Source organism: Lissotriton helveticus, chromosome 4_1 (genome assembly GCF_964261635.1).
Source record: "Lissotriton helveticus chromosome 4_1, aLisHel1.1, whole genome shotgun sequence".
Lineage (NCBI taxonomy): Eukaryota > Metazoa > Chordata > Amphibia > Caudata > Salamandridae > Lissotriton > Lissotriton helveticus.
In genome coordinates this window covers 1,331,908,412-1,331,927,741 of record NC_136063.1, presented here as the reverse complement: position 1 = coordinate 1,331,927,741, position 19,330 = coordinate 1,331,908,412, and positions in this window count along the sequence as shown.

Sequence of the window (19,330 nt, the reverse complement as noted above, 5' to 3'; positions counted from 1 at the left end):
CTAGATAGTGTGGCAGAGTCATTTAGCTCCCAAAGTCACCGATGATTGATCCCCAATGATGATTAGATTATCCAACGCAGGACAAGAGTACGGAGTCAGAGGTAAGAAGTGTCAGAGGCACGGACTCATGCTTGCAAAAATTCCAAAACCTTTAGCTCATCCACTCTAGTCTGGAGGACCAAAAACCACAGAGTCTATTTAAGTTTAAAAGCTTTATTAAAAGTAAACACATTTATTAAAATCAACTTTGTCATAAAACTAAACGTTTAACTGAAAATGGAAAAGTGCTTAGTGCTGACGATTAATTGGACACATTTCTTGTGGTCGAGCCGAGCTCTCACCTGGTTTGAACTTGATCCTGCTCGTGTTCTTAGAAGTCAAGCTTCTGTCTGTTAGGAGAAAAAGTGGTGCGTGTTAAAAATAAAAAGCAAGCATTCATCAGTTGTGCCAAAAAGTGGTGCAAGACAACAGCCTTCCCTGGAAAAAGGGTCATTTTTACTTTAGAGTATACAGTTACAAATTATTACATTGTATTTCGTTTTTTTAACATTTCTTTATTCCTCCTAGACCAAATATTATATAGTAGTGAGTGGTGTATTTCTAACATTCTTAAATGTACTTTCTGGTGGCGGGGCCAGCGCGGAGGTGGTGGTGTTGGACGAGGACTCTGGGGAGGATGCGGTGCAAGTGCCGGACGTTCCTGTGAGGGTTCACACGGTGGTGGCGGGAAGAGGTAAGCTATATATTCCTTACTTATTGAGATTGAAGACTGCATAGTGTGCTTTCTGCACGGGTGTATTATAAATCAACCAGGTAGTATCCTCCTCTAAATGTACTTCGACTTAGCTGTGAAGTTTTGGGTGAGAAGAATCCCAATAAGATCTTAGATGAACTTGATGGATGGGATGATCGAAAAGCGAAAGAAGGGTGTAAGTAAGTGTGGAAGGATGAGAAATTTTATGATGGCTGGCAAAGAAGAATGATATGTGTTTGCTTGGTCCCCGAGGTGGCTGGGAAGGAAAGAATATGGTATGGTGCATGGCTGCGTCAATGATGAAGCAAGGATGGGTGGAAGGAGAACAGCCTGGGTGGGTGAAACAGAAACTGTATGTGTGCATATACTTTGAATGGATGGATGCCTAGAGCATGGTATTTTCTGACTCTTAGATAGCATATGTGTATCTAGAGAGAGTAGATGGTCACTGGATGAACTAAGTGTTACCTTGAAGAGCATGTAACACCGCACCCGCACGTCCGTTCCAGTGTAGGGAAGGCAAGGAAAAGAAGTTGTAAATTTGTCCAATACTACCATGAATAGTAGCAGTAGTTTGTATTGCAACTGCAAGCACAGCATATATCCGGTTATTACGGTGGACACTCCGTACCTCTCTTAATAACTTTAGTTTAGTAGTAGTACGTCATTCATGTGTGGGTGTATCACTGTTCACTCAATAATAAGCAAAGCACCTAAAGTCATCCCATATGTCATCAAATACATCCCATGTGAAGTGATAGATAATCAAATTATTTAGCTTCTTCATTTTCCTTTACTAGTACTTTTTTGCACTGTAGGGTGAAAGGTAAATTAATTAAGCAGTAGCCCTTGTAACAGAGTATTCTCAGTGCCACCCGTAATAGAAAAGTAATAGCTTCACCACCTGCATGTACTGGACCGGTACAGCAACACAAGTCTGTCTCACTCATCATGGTGTGCGTCTGTTTTTCTCGGGTGCAAGTTCACTGCGCTGGCATTCTTCCGGCTTGCATGAGATAACGTACCAATTTTCCTAAACAAGAGAGAAGAAGAAGAATAAAACTTGTGTACTGTCATAGTCGACTGTAATGGAAGTCCTTAGTGGTCGTAGAATTTGTTCATTAAACTCCCACTAATGTTAGAGCAAGGATGCAGAAGTGGGAGGTTAGATAGATACTGTCCTCAATAGTTATGTACTGTGCTTTCAATTTGCTACTTGTACTGTGACACAACTTTCGGCTCAATCACTTTGTGTTATTAATGTTAAGGAGCATTGGTTACAGACTATGTCTTTCTTTCTTCATATAGTTGCTCCTTCCAAATCGACATCACGGAGGGAGCAGGCTCGAATGGCCCGGCAACGGAGCCTGGATGCCACTGTCGCCGAATATCGGAGGCTGGTGGCCCTGGAGGAGGAGGACACGCAGTCAACCGGTGGAACCACAACATCCTCCACTGGGACAGCTGCATCCTCCTCCGTGCCCCCACGGGCTGCCAGACAGCGCAGTGCTCCAGCGGTACGGAGCCGGGCTACCAAAGCCAACCGCCACCGCCAAGCAGCAAAGACATCAGCTGCCCCCCACAGGAGTTGCAAGGCACGCCAGCGCCCCTTATCCCTAAGAATGTCCTACCTGGAGCAGGAGGTCCTTAGCTACAAGAACTTGGTGGAGGGCCTCCGCTTCGACCATGCCACCCTCCGCAAGGAGTATGATGCCCTGGCCGCTAAATTCAACAGCACCCTCCAGTAGAGTAGTGTCCCTTGCCCTTTTTTTAGAGACTTTGGGGGGGGTGGGATTTGGGAGTTGGGTTCTTTTTGGGACTTTTGAAAGACAATCGTTGGGGTTAGGGAGGGTCTTGAGGGAGATTATGTTGTTAGGGCTACATAAATATAATTTTTTAAACTTTATCTGACCATACCTGTTTTTTACTGCTTTTGAGTCTGGTGGGTGGGGGTTTAACAGTAAGTTTGTTTTCCTGAAGAGTCCTAGGACTTTAGTAGTACTACCGTCAATCTCTCGTCTAGTCCTAATAGTCCATTATACTACCTCCCACCAAACGCTTATCTTACCTGTAATTTGTGTTTGAAAGTAGGGCTAGGCCCAGGGCTGGCTCCACGGGAAATGGGGATTAAGGTTGGCAATCCTGGGCGGATGAAATGTCCTCATTGCGGTGGTACTAGTGGTGTGACACAGTGGCAGTTGCATGCCTATGGAAAAAAAGAAAACGAAACCTGGTTTGTCCTTACTGTAGCATTACAACGGTTACGGTACGATAGAGAATATAGCAGGTGACAGTACACTAGAACAGTGCCACAATGTAGCCTAACAAATGGTAAAGTATTGCAAGTATAACTAGTACTTGTGTTGAATTTATTTGACATTGGCTCCTACTACTACAAGAAATAGTACTGAAGCTGAGTAAGTCTAGAATATATCCTCGGATTCCTTCACCAGCCTGTTGCTATGACCTTATCCTCCCCAGCAAGTGTGTGGAAATATTGATGTCATTTAGTCACACATCAAGCAAAACCACACAGCCCGGGGGAAGAGGGTTAGGGTTTGGAAAATGGATGGGAATGGGGGTTTCTTTTTGGGTAGGTTTTGTTGAGAGAAGAAAAAAAAAGCACAGCATGGTCAAACAATAATTGAAGATAAAGAAATCTGGGATCAATTTAGAAGCAGAGAGAGATCCAAGAAATGCAGTCACACTCATAGAAGAAAACAATGGATACTGTATCTGTATGTTGTTGGAGTTGTCCTGTTGAATTTGGTAAGTAAGTTGCATGCAGCAAACAATTCCTCTTATTAGCGCCACTCCTCCATTCAGGCTGACGCTTCGTCCATCAATGTTGGTGACCACTGACAGAAGACACCCTGTCCACTGCCTGCCTGGTGGGTGTTGAATTGCGGCTCGTTAATGTGAAGCCTGACTCCAATTTTTTTTCCCTATTGCACAGACTGACATCCGGCCTGTAATTATTGAACGGAAAACAGGAAGTGCTATTACAATACCACTGATAAATAAATATAAGGTATGTACGCTGTGTGGTGCAAAAATTCACACTTTGATTTTCCTAATAGACAGTACAATATTTTTGAAATTGCGTACTCTGTCTGAGTCACCTTTTGAAGGATAAATAAGTATGGCCAAATTAATTTAGCGGATCTTTCCCCTCAAGCACGGTGTACTGTGAACTGTGTTTTAGAACAAAATTAGACCTTCCCAGCAGTGCTCCCACCCAGACCCTTAATAAAGCCAGTCGCAAAAATGTAGAAGACCCCCAATCAGATCTCAAAAAACGAGGCCTAGCAGAAAAATGGTGACAAAACGTACTTTGAAAGTAAAAGTAGGCCCAAATACCCACTTACCCACCGTGGATTGTATTCAAACCACTTACAAGCAAGCAAAAGTATCCATAGCCAGCATCGCTCCAAGAGTGCTCTAAGACCCCAGAACTCAGTTGCAAAAATCTAGAACACCCCGAAACACATGCAAACCTGCTGCTAGGGCTAACCCTAACGAACCCTAAGTTACAAAAAGTGCCAAAAGGCTTTTCCTTATGGATTTTGTCCAAACCACTTCTATCCGGTATTAGACCTTCACAGGAATGCCCCAGAGACCCGCCAACCCACCCTCAAAAAAGCACGCGACAACACCCCCAAACAGCCAAAAAGCAAAATCTCATACTTACAATATCTCTCGGCCTTCGGTCCAAACGCGCTGTGCAGCTAGGTCATCATCATAACTCCTGTTTTCCACCACGGATTTCCTGAAAAGCAAATACAATCAAGATTAGACTGTCGCAGCAGTGCTCCGACAGAGACACCAAAACCCACCCACAAACACCAGGAAGCCCCCCAAACAGGCCCCCGAAAACGCTACATTGAGCAAGATGTCAGAAGAAATAGCAAAAAAAAATTCCTTATGGATTTTGTCCAAACCACTTCTATCCGGTATTAGACCTTCACAGGAATGCCCCAAGAGACCCGCCAACCCACCCGCAAAAAAGCACGCGACAACACCGCCAAACAGCCAAAAAGCAAAATCTCATACTTACAATATCTCTCGGCCTTCGGTCCAAACGCGCTGTGCAGCTAGGTCATCATCATAACTCCTGTTTTCCACCATGGATTTCCTGAAAAGCAAATGCAATCAAGATTAGACTGTCGCAGCAGTGCTCTGACAGAGACACCAAAACCCACCCACAAACACCAGGAAGCCCCCCAAAAACGCTACATTGAGCAAGATGTCAGAAGAAATAGCAAAAGAAAATTCCTTATGGATTTTGTCCAAACCACTTCTATCCGGTATTAGACCTTCACAGGAATGCCCCAAGAGACCCGCCAACCCACCCGCAAAAAAGCACGCGACAACACCCCCAAACAGCCAAAAAACAAAATCTCATGCTCACAATATCTCTCGGCCTTCGGTCCAAACGCGCTGTGCAGCTAGGTCATCATCATCACTCCTGTTTTCCACCACGGATTTCCTGAAAAGCAACTGCAATCAAGATTAGACTGTCGCAGCAGTGCTCCAACAGAGACACCAAAACCCACCCACAAACACCAGGAAGCCCCCCAAACAGGCCCCCGAAAATGCTACATTGAGCAAGATGTCAGAAGAAATAGCAAAAAAAAATTCTGCATGGATTTTGTCCAAACCACTTCTATCCGGTATTAGACCTTCACAGGAATGCCCCAAGAGACCCGCCAACCCACCCGCAAAAAAGCACGCGACAACACCCCCAAACAGCCAAAAAGCAAAATCTCATACTTACAATATCTCTCGCCTTCGGTCCAAACGAGCTGTGCAGCTAGGTCATCATCATAACTCCTGTTTTCCACCATGGATTTCCTGAAAAGCAAATGCAATCAAGATTAGACTGTCACAGCAGTGCTCCCAGACCCCAAAACTCACCCACAAACACCCGGAACCCCGCCAAAGAGCACCTCAAAGGCAAGCAAGTCAGCAAAAACGGCAAGAAATTTCCGCCTCATTTTTGGTCCAAAACACTTTTATCTGTTATTAGAGCTTCACAGCAATGGGCCCAGAGCCGTCAACTCACCCACAAAGAAGTAGAACACCTCCACAAGTGCTGAGTCTTTCTTCATTGGGCGTAATCCAGCCCTCTGCTTTGAGGGAAATAGGAGTCTGGAGGAAGAGGATAGAGGAGCATGTTCTTCTGAACTTGTGAACCTGAGGAATGTAGACTGCGGCACCTTCAAATCAATAAGCAAACAAGTGAAGACAGTTCTGCTGATGGGCTTGTTTTTGTGATTAGGTGATTAAAGTTCGAATTAAATTAACTGTGCAAAACAAAGAAAGACAGACACACAGGAATAAAAGTGAATAAGGACGAAAAAGAAAGTTATTGATTCATTGTCTCATTTTCAGGGCTCGGTGTCAGGGAATAAGAATAAGAGTTCGTCATCATACTCTGCGAATTCAGGCAGGATGAGGTCAGCGTCACCGAACAGAGAACAAATTCCCTCATCTACGTTGCTGTCCTCCGCTTCTTCATGCTGCGTGCTTTCTCGTAGTTTGTAATCTGGTGGTATGAGGTGCTGATTCATCTTGATCATTGTTAGCCTCTCCACATTTTTGGGCGAGAGGCGGCTCCGTTTGGGAGTTACAATGCCACCAGCAGCACTGAAAACACGTTCAGAAGACACACTTGCGAGTGGGCAAGACAAGTAGTTTATAGCCAGATTGGAGAGCTGTGGCCACAATTGTTTTTTCCCATGCCAATACTGCAATGGCTCATCATTAAGAAAGACCTCTGTTGAGTCATTCAGATAGTCCTGCACCATCGACTCAAGGTCCTCAATGGTTCCTCCACTTTGGTTACTTTTTGCTGTGCTTGTGACCTCTTTTCGAGAACCATACCCAAGCCAACTTAGCCAATCCTCTTCAGCAGCCAATGTTACTCTTGTGAGTGGTGCAGATGATCCGGTTGCCGGTGTCTTTAACGGCTGAGAGGTCACTTGTGCCAGAGCCACAGGTGCAGAAGTGGATTCTTTTGACCGGGGATGGCCTGCTGATGCTGATGTACTGCCTTCTCCTTCAATATCCTGCCGTTCTTTTTCAAACTTCTTGGCTGACCAGGCTAGCCAACGTTTGTACTTTTTAACATCTTCATCAGCAAAAGGAAAGAATGCTTGGCCTGCCAGCGCCTTTTTGTAGCGTGGATCCAGAATAGTAGCACAAATGTAATGCTGTTCTGAGTTGATCATTTTAAGACGTTCATCACCACGTAGGCGCTCTAATAATTTCTCCGACAAAACAAAAGGGTCTTTGTTTTTATCATCTTTTTCTAACTCAGAAGACACCGCCTTCAGTTGGTGCTCCAGCATGCACAACAATGGGATAGCTTTTCCCAAATTACAGTCCTCCTTGCTGACTGCACGCGTAAAGACCTCAAAAGGACGAAGCATGTCTGTCAGGCTTTTAACTATGTCCCATTGCGCCGCACCCATCCTCAGGTCCTTCTGAGCTGTACCCTGTTTTAAGAAATAGTGATCGAGTACCGTATACTGCTCATACAGACGCTCAAGCATGTAGAAGGTTGAGTTCCAACGTGTTGCCACCTCCTGGATGAGTGCTTTCCCTGGCATTCGACATTCATGTAGCAGGCTCCTCAGATGCTTCCGGCCTTAAAAGAATGGCTGAAATGGTTGCACATTTTTCGGCAGGTGGCCATTACCTCGCACGCTGGACTGTCTTTATCACTCAAGAATTTTTGAACTACCAGGTTGATACAGTGCGCCAAACACGGCACTCTGAAATAGTCAATCAGCGACATGGCCTTAACTACATTGGCGCCATTATCCGTGGAAACATAACCAATCTGGCGTTTTTTTGGGGACAGCCAGTGAAAGACCTTTTTGTTGAACTCGTCCAAAATGTTTCGTGCTGTGTGACTTTTCTCCAAGCCAAACATGGCTAGTGTTGCATGTTTCCGAGCAGCTTTAAAAACTTGGTCCGGGTCAACACCTGCGTTTAGCTTTGCTTTAACCCCTGAAAAAGAGACCCAGTGTGGAGTGATGCACATGTAATCAGCGCCTGCGCCACTGGTCCACATGTCTGTTGTCAGATGTAAAGTGTGAACAGCACTCTTCTGCAAAGCTGCCCCAATCTCCTCCAGCACATCTTCATGTAGTGCTGGAACCGCAACTCTGGCAAAATAGAACCGGCTAGGAACCTTCCATTTAGGGCAGAGCGCTGCCACTAATTCTAGAAAACCTACCGCTTCTACAAAAGAAAAAGGGAGAAGGTCCACAGCTAGCATTTTAGCCAGCTTAGTGTTATACAGACGCGTCAGTGGGTGGTGGCGTTCATATGGCACGTCTGAACAAAACATGGTTCTAATGTTGCCCTGGACCAAGCATTTACGGGATGATAATGACTTCGTTGACCCAATTATGCTCGCTGGTGAACTTTTTCGCGTTTGTGTCTCACTCGCTCCAACACTCTTAGTGTGCCTCACATGGGGTGTGCTGCTGACAGGGGTACTGGGTGTAAGTGAAGTGTTTGACACGTCTTCTTCCTCCTCGTCATCATCAGATGAAACATCAACGTTTTCTTGACTTCCAATTCGGGCTTCCTTGATCGCCTTTAGGTGCGCAAACCATTGGACAGTGTGCTGTCTCTCAAGATGACCTCTCTGGCCTCCGGTACCATAGTTGGTACCTAACTTACCACGACTAACTGCAAGCTTACAAAGGGTACAAATGGCGAACTTTTCCCTTTTTGGGCAAACAGTAAAGAAGTCCCAAACTGGGGACTTGAAGTGTCTGTGGGGCCTGGAGGAGGCGGCGATACTGGTGGTGGTGATCATGCTGCTAATGCCAGATGAAGTGGAGGATCTGGATTGTCCAACTTTTGTACGTTGTGCACTTTCACCGCCACTAATTAAGGTCGAGGTGGATGGAGGTCCCTTCTTGTGAGAAAGAAATATGGAAGCGGTACGAGTTGGTGTACTACTTAACTCCAATGATTGTGGTTTTTCCACTGCCTCCTCGTCGACAACATCATCATCATCACGCTCAGCAGCTTTTCGGGCTAGGGTCAAAATGGCTGTTTGCTGCATGCCCGCTGAGGCTGCAGTGACCTTTATGATGACTGGGTCGTCGTTGTCAGAGTCTTCATCAGCAGCAGTATCCGCCACTTCTTGTTGAGCCTCATCATCACACTCCATAACTCTGAGACTTTGGACGAGCTTCCTTTTACGCTTAACTACCTTTGTCAGATCATGGTGTGCCTCACTCTCAGACGGCAGTGGTGCTGGTTCCCAATTTTGATCCGTATCATCAGAAGGAGGTGTGCTTGAAGAAGATGTAGACACCACCCTTGATCTCTTCCTTGATAGGGGTGTGGAAGACAATGAATGATCATCAGGAGGAGTGTCTTCCTCAAATGATACCTCGCCTTGATTGTCGATTTCCTGATGTGCCCCTACTTCGGGAGGAACAACTATTGTGGGCACTTGTGACCCTCCATGCACCTCTGCTTGCACATCTCCTTGCGCTGCCTCTCCTTCCACATGTATTTGGGCTTGTACTTGCACATGTGGTTTTTGTTGCGGCTGTGGTTGTTCAACACTCGTCAGATGAGTTACAACAACCTGTGTTGATTGAGGGACATTGCTGCTACTTTCTTGCGATGAGCCAACATCACTGGTCGATGGTGATTGAACAACTAGACTAACTGCCTCTGCAGCAGTCAAGGGCTTGGACTTAAGTTGGCGTGGTGGTGGTGGTGGCACTGAGCCCAATGGAGCGGGGTGCTGCTCCCAGCTTGGTCCCCAGCAGATTCCGCTGCTGCTGCAGGCGTACTTTTTTTTTCCTCCCAAAAAAAGAGGCGGCCGGCATACCAGTCTCCTTGGTAACTTGCTTCTTCTGCTCCTTACTGGCAACTTTCTTGCTAGCGGAGCTTCGGGTAACTTTTTTTGAGGCCATCTTCTTCAGAGCAGGTCAGAACAGCAGGCAGCAGTTGCACGAGTTGCAGAGTTGTCTGTGTCCAGACGTGACGTCGCGTGACGTTATGCTGCACACACACACCGCTGCAGGACTTCTTCCTGGCACTGGTGGTTCTCTTGAGTCTTGTGCACCTAAAAGCAATGGAAGACAGAGGAACATCAGTTCAGTTATACACCCCAAAAAATCGAAAAACACAGAAAAATCAGCACAATCCCATGCCATCCATGATGTTTACATTCAAGACACCACACAGAAAGACTAGGCCCATGCAACACTCAGTACCCCTGGGCATAATGGATGAAAAGTAGGCAAAATAAGTGCAGGCCTCAGACACTGCCTCTCTTCAAAATGGCCCCTTGCACCCCAAGCACATGTTGCCTGTACCAGCCAGCACTCAAGATGGCCACCACCACCACCCACATGGCCAGTGCACCCCAAAAAAACCGAAAAACACCCAAAAATCACCACAATCCAATGCCATCCAGGATGTTTACATTAAAGAGAGTGAGACCCCACAGGCACACTCAGTCCATGCACCACTACCCCTGGGCAAAAGGCCACACCAGCAGCCCCAAAAAAACGACAAAAAACACAAAAATCAGCACAATCCCAGCCCATCCATGGCCTCAATGATGTTTAAATTCAAGAAGACACCCCACAGAAAGACCAGGCCCATGCAACACTCACCACCCCTGGGCAAAGGGCCCCACCAGCAGCCCCAAAAAACGACAAAAAACACAAAATTCAGCACAATCCCAGCCCATATATGGCCTCAATGGTGTTTAAATTCAAGAGGACACCCCACAGAAAGACTAGGCCCATGCAACACTCACTACCCCTGGGCGTAATGGATGAAAAGTAGGCAAAATAAGTGCAGGCCTCAGACACTGCCTCTCTTCAAATGGCCCCTTGCACCCCAAGCACATGTTGCCTGTACCAGCCAGCACTCAAGATGGCCACCACCACCACCCACATGGCCAGTCCACATCAACAGTACACCCCAAAAAAACAGAAAAACACCCAAAAATCACCACAATCCAATGCCATCCAGGATGTTTACATTAAAGAGAGTGAGACCCCACAGGCACACTCAGTCCATGCACCACTACCCCTGGGCAAAAGGCCACACCAGCAGCCCCAAAAAACGACAAAAAACACAAAAAACAGCACAATCCCAGCCCATCCATGGCCTCAATGGTGTTTAAATTTAAGAGGACACCCCACAGAAAGACTAGGCCCATGCAACACTCACCACCCCTGGGCAAAGGACCCACCAGCAGCCCCAAAAAACGACAAAAACCACAAAATTCAGCACAATCCCAGCCCATACATGGCCTCAATGGTGTTTAAATTCAAGAAGACACCCCACAGAAAGACTAGGCCCATGCAACACTCACTACCCCTGGGGATAATGGATGAAAAGTAGGCAAAATAAGTGCAGGCCTCAGACACCGCCTCTCTTCAAAATGGCCCTTTGCACCCCAAGCACATGTTGCCTGTACCAGCCAGCACTCAAGATGGCCACCACCACCACCCACATGGCCAGTCCACATCAACAGTACACCCCAAAAAAACAGAAAAACACCCACAAATCACCACAATCCAATGCCATCCAGGATGTTTACATTAAAGAGAGTGAGACCCCACAGGCACACCCAGTCCATGCACCACTACCCCTGGGCAAAAGGCCACACCAGCAGCCCCCAAAAACGAAATAAAACACAAAAAACAGCACAATCCCTGCCCATACATGGCCTCAATGGTGTTTAAATTCAAGAGGACACCCCACAGAAAGACTAGGCCCATGCAACACTCACCACCCCTGGGCAAAGGGCCCCACCAGCAGCCCCAAAAAACGACAAAAACCACAAAATTCAGCACAATCCCAGCCCATCCATGGCCTCAATGGTGTTTAAATTCAAGAAGACACCCCACAGAAAGACTAGGCCCATGCAACACTCACTACCCCTGGGGATAATGGATGAAAAGTAGGCAAAATAAGTGCAGGCCTCAGACACTGCCTCTCTTCAAAATGGACCCTTGCACCCCAAGCACATGTTGCCTGTACCAGCCAGCACTCAAGATGGCCACCACCACCACCCACATGGCCAGTCCACATCAACAGTACACCCCAAAAAAACAGAAAAACACCCAAAAACCACCACAATCCAATGCCATCCAGGATGTTTACATTAAAGAGAGTGAGGCCACACCACAGGCACACTCAGTCCATGCACCACTACCTCTGGGCAAAAGGCCACACCAGCAGCCCCAAAAAACAACAAAAAACAGCACAATCCCAGCCCATCCATGGCCTCAATGGTGTTTAAATTCCAGAGGACACCCCACAGAAAGACTAGGCCCATGCAACACTCACCACCCCTGGGCAAAGGGCCAAACCAGCAGCCCCAAAAAACGACAAAAAACACAAAATTCAGCACAATCCCAGCCCATCCATGGCCTCAATGGTGTTTAAATTCAAGAAGACACCCCACAGAAAGACTAGGCCCATGCAACACTCACTACCCCTGGGGATAATGGATGAAAAGTAGGCAAAATAAGTGCAGGCCTCAGACACTGCCTCTCTTCAAAATGGCCCCTTGCACCCCAAGCACATGTTGCCTGTACCAGCCAGCACTCAAGATGGCCACCACCACCACCCACATGGCCAATCCACATCAACAGTACACCACAAAAAAACAGAAAAACACCCAAAAACCACCACAATCCAATGCCATCCAGGATGTTTACATTAAAGAGAGTGAGACCACACCACAGGCGCACTCAGTCCATGCACCACTACCCCTGGGCAAAAGGCCACACCAGCAGCCCCAACAAACAACAAAAAACACAAAAATCAGCACAATCCCAGCCCATGCATGGCTTTAATGATGTTTAAATTGAAGAAGACACCCCACAGAAAGACTAGGCCCATGCAACACTCACCACCGCTGGGCAAAAGGCCCCACCAGCAGCCCCAAAAACAGACAAAAACCACAAAATTCAGCACAATCCCAGCCCATCCATGGCCTCAATGGTGTTTAAATTCAAGAAGACACTCCACAGAAAGACTAGGCCCATGCAACACTCACTACCCCTGGGCATAATGGATGAAAAGTAGGCAAAATAAGTGCAGGCCTCAGACACTGCCTCTCTTCAAAATGGCCCCTTGCACCCCAAGCACATGTTGCCTGTACCAGCCAGCACTCAAGATGGCCACCACCACCACCCACATGGCCAGTCCACATCAACAGTACACCCCAAAAAAACAGAAAAACACCCAAAAATCACCACAATCCAATGCCATCCAGGATGTTTACATTAAAGAGAGTGAGACCACACCACAGGCACACTCAGTCCATGCATCACTACCCATGGGCAAAAGGCCACACCAGCAGCCCCCAAAAAACAACAAAAAACACAAAAATCAGCACAATCCCAGCCCATCCATGGCCTCAATGATGTTTAAATTCAAGAAGACACCCCACAGAAAGACTAGGCCCATGCAACACTCACCACCCCTGGGCAAAGGGCCCCACCAGCAGCCCCAAAAAAACGACAAAAACCACAAAAATCAGCACAATCCCAGCCCATCCATGGCCTCAATGGTGTTTAAATTCAACAAAACAGTTGTATCATGCACCCATAACCAACCCTGGTCCTACTGGATACTGTGGCTACCCACAATATATTTTATTTAATGTTCTGAAAAAGTTCCAAAATTGTAGTTGCAACAACTGTAATGCCCCAAACAAACTTACTTGTGAAAGTTGATTTCTAATCCAAAAGTGATCCAAAGAAAGTCAAAAAGGCCTCAAATCCAAATATCCAGCAGCACCCACAAAAAGTAATCCTTCCAGGTCAAGGTCCAAATGAAAGTGACCAGCACATGAAGAAAGCACTGGGAGGAGCCTGCTGGACAGGAACAGGAAGTTGGAGACTGTGGGGCACTTCCTCCCCCCCCCCCAAAAAATGGACTCCTTGCAAAAAAAAAGGCCATGCAAATGTCAACCTGAGGAGTGATTCTGATAAAAATCATCATTTTCTGAAGGTTTATCCTGTTTGCTGGTGAATTTCTTGTGCAGAATTGCAAAATCTCTATTTCGCAAGTGCGAGATTGTTCCTGTCCGCCGCAACTACGTGTTCGCAATTGCGAACTCTCGCGAGGCGTGCTGTGCAAGGTGGCAAGCCGCGATTATGTATTTGCGGGCGGGCGCGGGATCCCGCAGCAAGATCCAAAATGGCGCAGCACTCGCAAAATATGATCGAGAAAAACAACTCGGCAAACGCTAAATGACGGAAAGTGAACGCCGTGCACCACGACGCGCGCCGCAATATTGTATCACCAAGCAAAAAATCCGCCGCGAGCGAATTCACAGATTTTCGACAAATTCGCGACAGTTCGCGGATTGCGAATTTGTCGAAAATCCGAAAAATCCGCGATCGGAGCGGATTTTACGCCCATGCTTACCCAGGATCTTCCCTAAGTCCGACCTTTTTTTTCAAATCTATGTGTCGGACTTGGCCCGGATCATCAAAACTCACGGGATGAGACTAACCTCGTACACCGACGACACCCAATTAGTGTTGGAAGTACACATCGATGGAGGAGCAGTTGCCGCCAGCTTTCAGGAGGGAATGCTAGCCATCAGCTCCTGGATGGCAAATAATTGCCTAAAGCTAAATTCCGATAAAACTGAAGTTATGATCTTTGGCAGCCTTGCCCCTAGTTGGTCTCCAACATGGTGGCCCACCGAGTTGGGATCTCCTTCAGGACCTGTCACAAAAGTTAGGAACTTAGGTGTAATGTTTGATGACTAACTCTTGTTCATTCACCATGCAAATGCAGTCGTCTCTACATCCTTCTACACCCTTAAAATGATAAGGAAACTTATGCTATTTCTTCCTCCCAATGCCGGCAAGACCCTCATATGCACATTACTTATGTCCAAGGTGGACTATTGCAACGGGCTCCTCCTAAAAGCTCAGGAGAAAGTCCTCAAAAAATTGCAATTAGTTCAGAACTCAGCGGCCAGAATTCTCTCTGGCACTCCCAAGTTCAAATCGATCTCTCAGGTCATACGTCAACTTCACTGGCTGCCTATCAGAAGCCGGACTAAATTCAAGGCACTGTGGAATCCAACAACACCAGGGTGAGTCCGCTTCAATGAGGCCCATGGTAGAACATGGCGGCCAGTGTAGTAGGATTTTGGGTTTCTGAAGGCCAGATTCAGATGTCTGGACAAGACTGGGGGAGCCCTCTTCTACTCACTCAGGATGAATGTCAAACCACCGTAGCCTGCTGCATTCTCCACAACCTAGCACTGTGATGGGACATACCTCTCATCCCAGAGGATGGAGACCTGCAGGAGCCACAGGGTGAGGGTCCTGAAATGCCAAATGATGATGGCAGTGATGAAGAGGAAGGAGATGACATGCATCAAAAGCTCACAAACAACGTCTCATGAGGGTAAGTATGCTGTGAGATGTCATGACTTTGACTGTTACAGTGACTGTTGTTGTGAAGCTGTGGGGAGGACATTCATAGATACTTGTTAGGAATGTCGAGTGTGGGAAACTCTGTGCACAGCTGTTTGTGGAGGAAGGTCTTGACACATGTACATGTTGTTAATGGTGCTTTGTATAGGTGACATTTGCCCATGTACTTTGTATTATAGAAGTGGACTGTGATTGGTGTCATATGTATAGTTTCCTAGCTATTCTCTTAGTATTGGTCTGTTGTAGGTACCTTCACCATGTAATCTTCATCTGAAAATGTCAGAGTTGAGATATCAGCAGGTATATGAAGCTGTCTTGAAGTATGAAGTGGATATGGAACATTTCTTGGAATGTCTGGCACCGACCTCGGGTGTACTACTCTGATACAAAGCCAGCTTGCAGAGCAATAGGATGGAAGTTGCTTATACTCCATTTTACTTGTTCCATATCGTATGTTGGCCCTTTAGCAATATGCGTGCCATCAAGTTCCACCAACACAATATTGTTGTTGGGCCAAATCATGCTAGTCTCTCTTCACATAGACTAAGTATTCAATATATATGAACTTGGATGTAACTGTTGAGGTATGTCATCATTGTATGCCACAGACAAATGTGTGTGACATTCCACCAGATACAGCAACTCTACACTTGAATGAACGTGTGCTCAGAAACCTTTGTACTGCCATGTTTTGTTTTATTGTTTTCAATGAAGTGGGATTCCTTTTTTGAGGTTGTATGTATGGCTGCAGCCGATTCCATGAACCGATTGTCGTTTGCTTACTCTATTTGGCAGTGTCAGATGTACCAACTCCGACCATGTTGTTGAGGTGTGCACATGACATTTGTGGTAAGCCTGGGCAGAGTTTCCATAGCGATGGAGTTGGTTGTTCTGCCCGTTCGCAAGAAATTTCTATAAAAAGGGAGGAGGACCCCACACAGACTTGTAAGGGACTGGGGGGAAAATAATGTACAAAGGAAAAAAGTTCCAATAACACATGGACAACAAGGGATATGTCCGATTTGAATATTCCTACTAAGGGTGTCTAACTAAAACAGCATGCCAAGTTCTTGGGCGGGAAAGGCAAAGGTACAATATAGTGTTTTAAGATAGTAACCGTATCACTAGAGGGACAGTTGTAGATTTACACAAATTACACACATTACTTTAGGCTATAATAATCATTGAGACTTATCACAGTACATGTTTGGTAAAACTCTGTTATCAAATTTATTAACACAGTCAATTTACAATTAATCCGTTCATTCAAAAAACAATTTTAAAACCATGTCTCACTAGACATTAATACTAGACATTGATAAAAACTTATTCTTTTTATACAAAACAATTAAAAAACAAGAAGAATCACAAAAGTCGACGCGGCGTTTCGGTTTTCTTTTACTACACCTTCTTCAGGACTGATTCTTATTCCAGGTGGAGTAAAATGGCTCTACTGGAGAGTGCTGGCTATCCCAAAAGAACCAACAAAAGTGGTATTTAATACGGTGGCTCCTCCTGGCAGAAAAATTCAGCAAGAACACATCCCAGCCACAGATATATCCTGAGGCCTTCAAATAGATGTAGATGGCTACAAAATGGGCATTGATCAAACTCCTAAATCTAAGAGAGAGGTCACACTTTTTCAATTGAACACGGCATCCTGTGATTCGTCCTCTACCGAAAAGCCCATAGAAAACTTTTTGGGATAGCCAGCACTCTCCAGTAGAGAGTATTCTTCTCATCTAGGCCTAGTATAATTTATTAGCAGCAGTTGATGGTAAACTGATTACTCTGCACCATGGCTGGAAGGAAGTATGAGGAGTGCAGTGTGGTGTATGTATTGAATTTTCAATCTTGCTAGTGAAAAAAAAAGGGAAGGCATATATGGTATCTAAAAAAAGTGTCATGTTTTTTTCTAGGCGTACAAACCACTAATGCCGGGGCCAGCGGAGAAGGCGACGCCAGCTAGAACGGAGCAGGATATGTGGCAGCTGCAGGGGGAACCAGCAGAAGTGGTGGGCGGTGGTAAGCCATATTCCGTGCTTACTGACAATTGAATGTATATACTCGCTACAAGGTTGTACAGTCACTGTACACTGTACTGTTGAGACTAAGTTGTGAACAGTTGAAGAAGACACCCTTTACTAAGCATTAGCTGGAGTTGATGGCCTCTTCTCTTCAAATCAGCAGGGAAAGTTGTATGAAGAAGACTAATAGTCAGACCTTGATGGGTTGATGGAAAAGGGAAAGGAGGATGGAAGGAGGAAGTATGTAGATATAAAACAAAACAATACAATACAATGCAATATCAGTACTCTGGAGTGTCTCTTCTTTACATCCAGCACAGCTCCTCTAAGGGACTCCTGTTTTTCCAGAAAAGATATCTATGCTTCCCATGGATATTATGGTTTTTGCAAATACCTCATCCCTTGCTGCAGAGAGGAGCAGATTCCTCAGTGCTGATGGCATGCTCTAGTCTGTTTGCTTCAACTAGTGCAGGCTGAGGCAGGTGCCTCTGCCCCTCCAAAACATGCAGTTCACTGTTATTCAATGCACACAAATAATACCCGATTTTGTCTAACAACACCGTGTTGAACTTAGTTTACAATAGCACATCAATTTTTTTCCTCTGAACCTCAATAGATAGAATTTATTTAACATGCTGTTCGTGATTCTTCTTCCGGTTTCATGCAAGTGATGCTGGAAATGGCATGTTTGTTTTCCTTTGCAGTATGGGGATACCGTATGGTTAACTGTGCTTTATAAAATTTAAAAGTTATAAATTCATACATTTTCGACTTGCATGCTAGTGCGAGTTCATAGTTTTCCTAAAATTATTAAGTCGTTGAGCTATTGTGGATGACATACTTTTATTCAAACGTTGTTGAACAAGATTTTCGTGATCTAAATGTGTATTTAGAAGTACAAAAACGTATATATGCAACTCGGTACATGGAAAACTTAATGGCATGATTTAAGTATGTTACACAAACATATTATGGTCGCCAAGTTAAGACCTGTGTAAGCACGTTCATTATTGTATTGAAATGGAAATTAATTAATATTTACGTTTATGAGGCATGTCTGCAGTGCATTTGGGAAGCTTTGTGGGAAACTCCAGGAGAGATGGCATATTGCTTTAACATCAGAAAAAAGTGTGGCAATATTAGATACTGTTAAAATTGCATTCTTCTCACTAGATTTGATAAGCAGTTCAATTTTTGAATCTTTAATTTACTGATAATCCACTCAAAGTATGCTGGAAGGATTAGATGTTTAGGGAATCATAAATGCTAATCTCTTAATGAAATAAATGGCATTTTCTGTCATATTTATAATATTAATTCACAATGTAAACTAATTTTTACTCAATTTTAATTTGTTTGTATTGAGATTGGTGGCGAAAGGTATAAGTCTCATCTAAATAGGCACGTGGAATAATAAAATAAATAAATAAAGAACAATTGGATTTAAATTACAATCAATTTCATGAATCAATTAATGAGAATTTAAGAAACATGATCCCTGACCTACTTTGTGACATGAAAATAGGTATTTGAGTTGGAAGGGGTATTGAATTAGTGTTTTAGGCTTACTAGAGAATGTTAGTGAATGTACAATTTGATACAGGGTAAACAGTTATGCTGAGGTATTACAAATGTTGTCATCAGGTGAATGATAAATACATTTGTAATGTAGGCATGCTGTATGTTTTAGCCTGTTCTCAAGTGAAAAAAGTAGTGCTACCTTTTTAGCTACATTTTCATCTTGGCCAAATCCCTTTCGCGATAGAGAGAGCTAGCTGTGTCAAAATTTAAAGAGGGATAAAAGTCCAACTGTTTTTGCCCGAGCCACAATCTGCTTCTGTGTTGGACTCAGTGCATATTTGGTATGTAATATTAGTCTACCCATCATCACTCTACTAAATATTTATTTTGAATCAGATTTATATTCTTATAGGTTAATGGCGGCATTTTGGTTAACAGTGTTGGTCATACTAAAGCCTCTTTGAAACTCATATGAAATCAGTGTACATTTTTGATAACTCTTTCAAAACTAAATTAGTAGATGTCAAAAGTTTGTGGTCACATTTACTAAT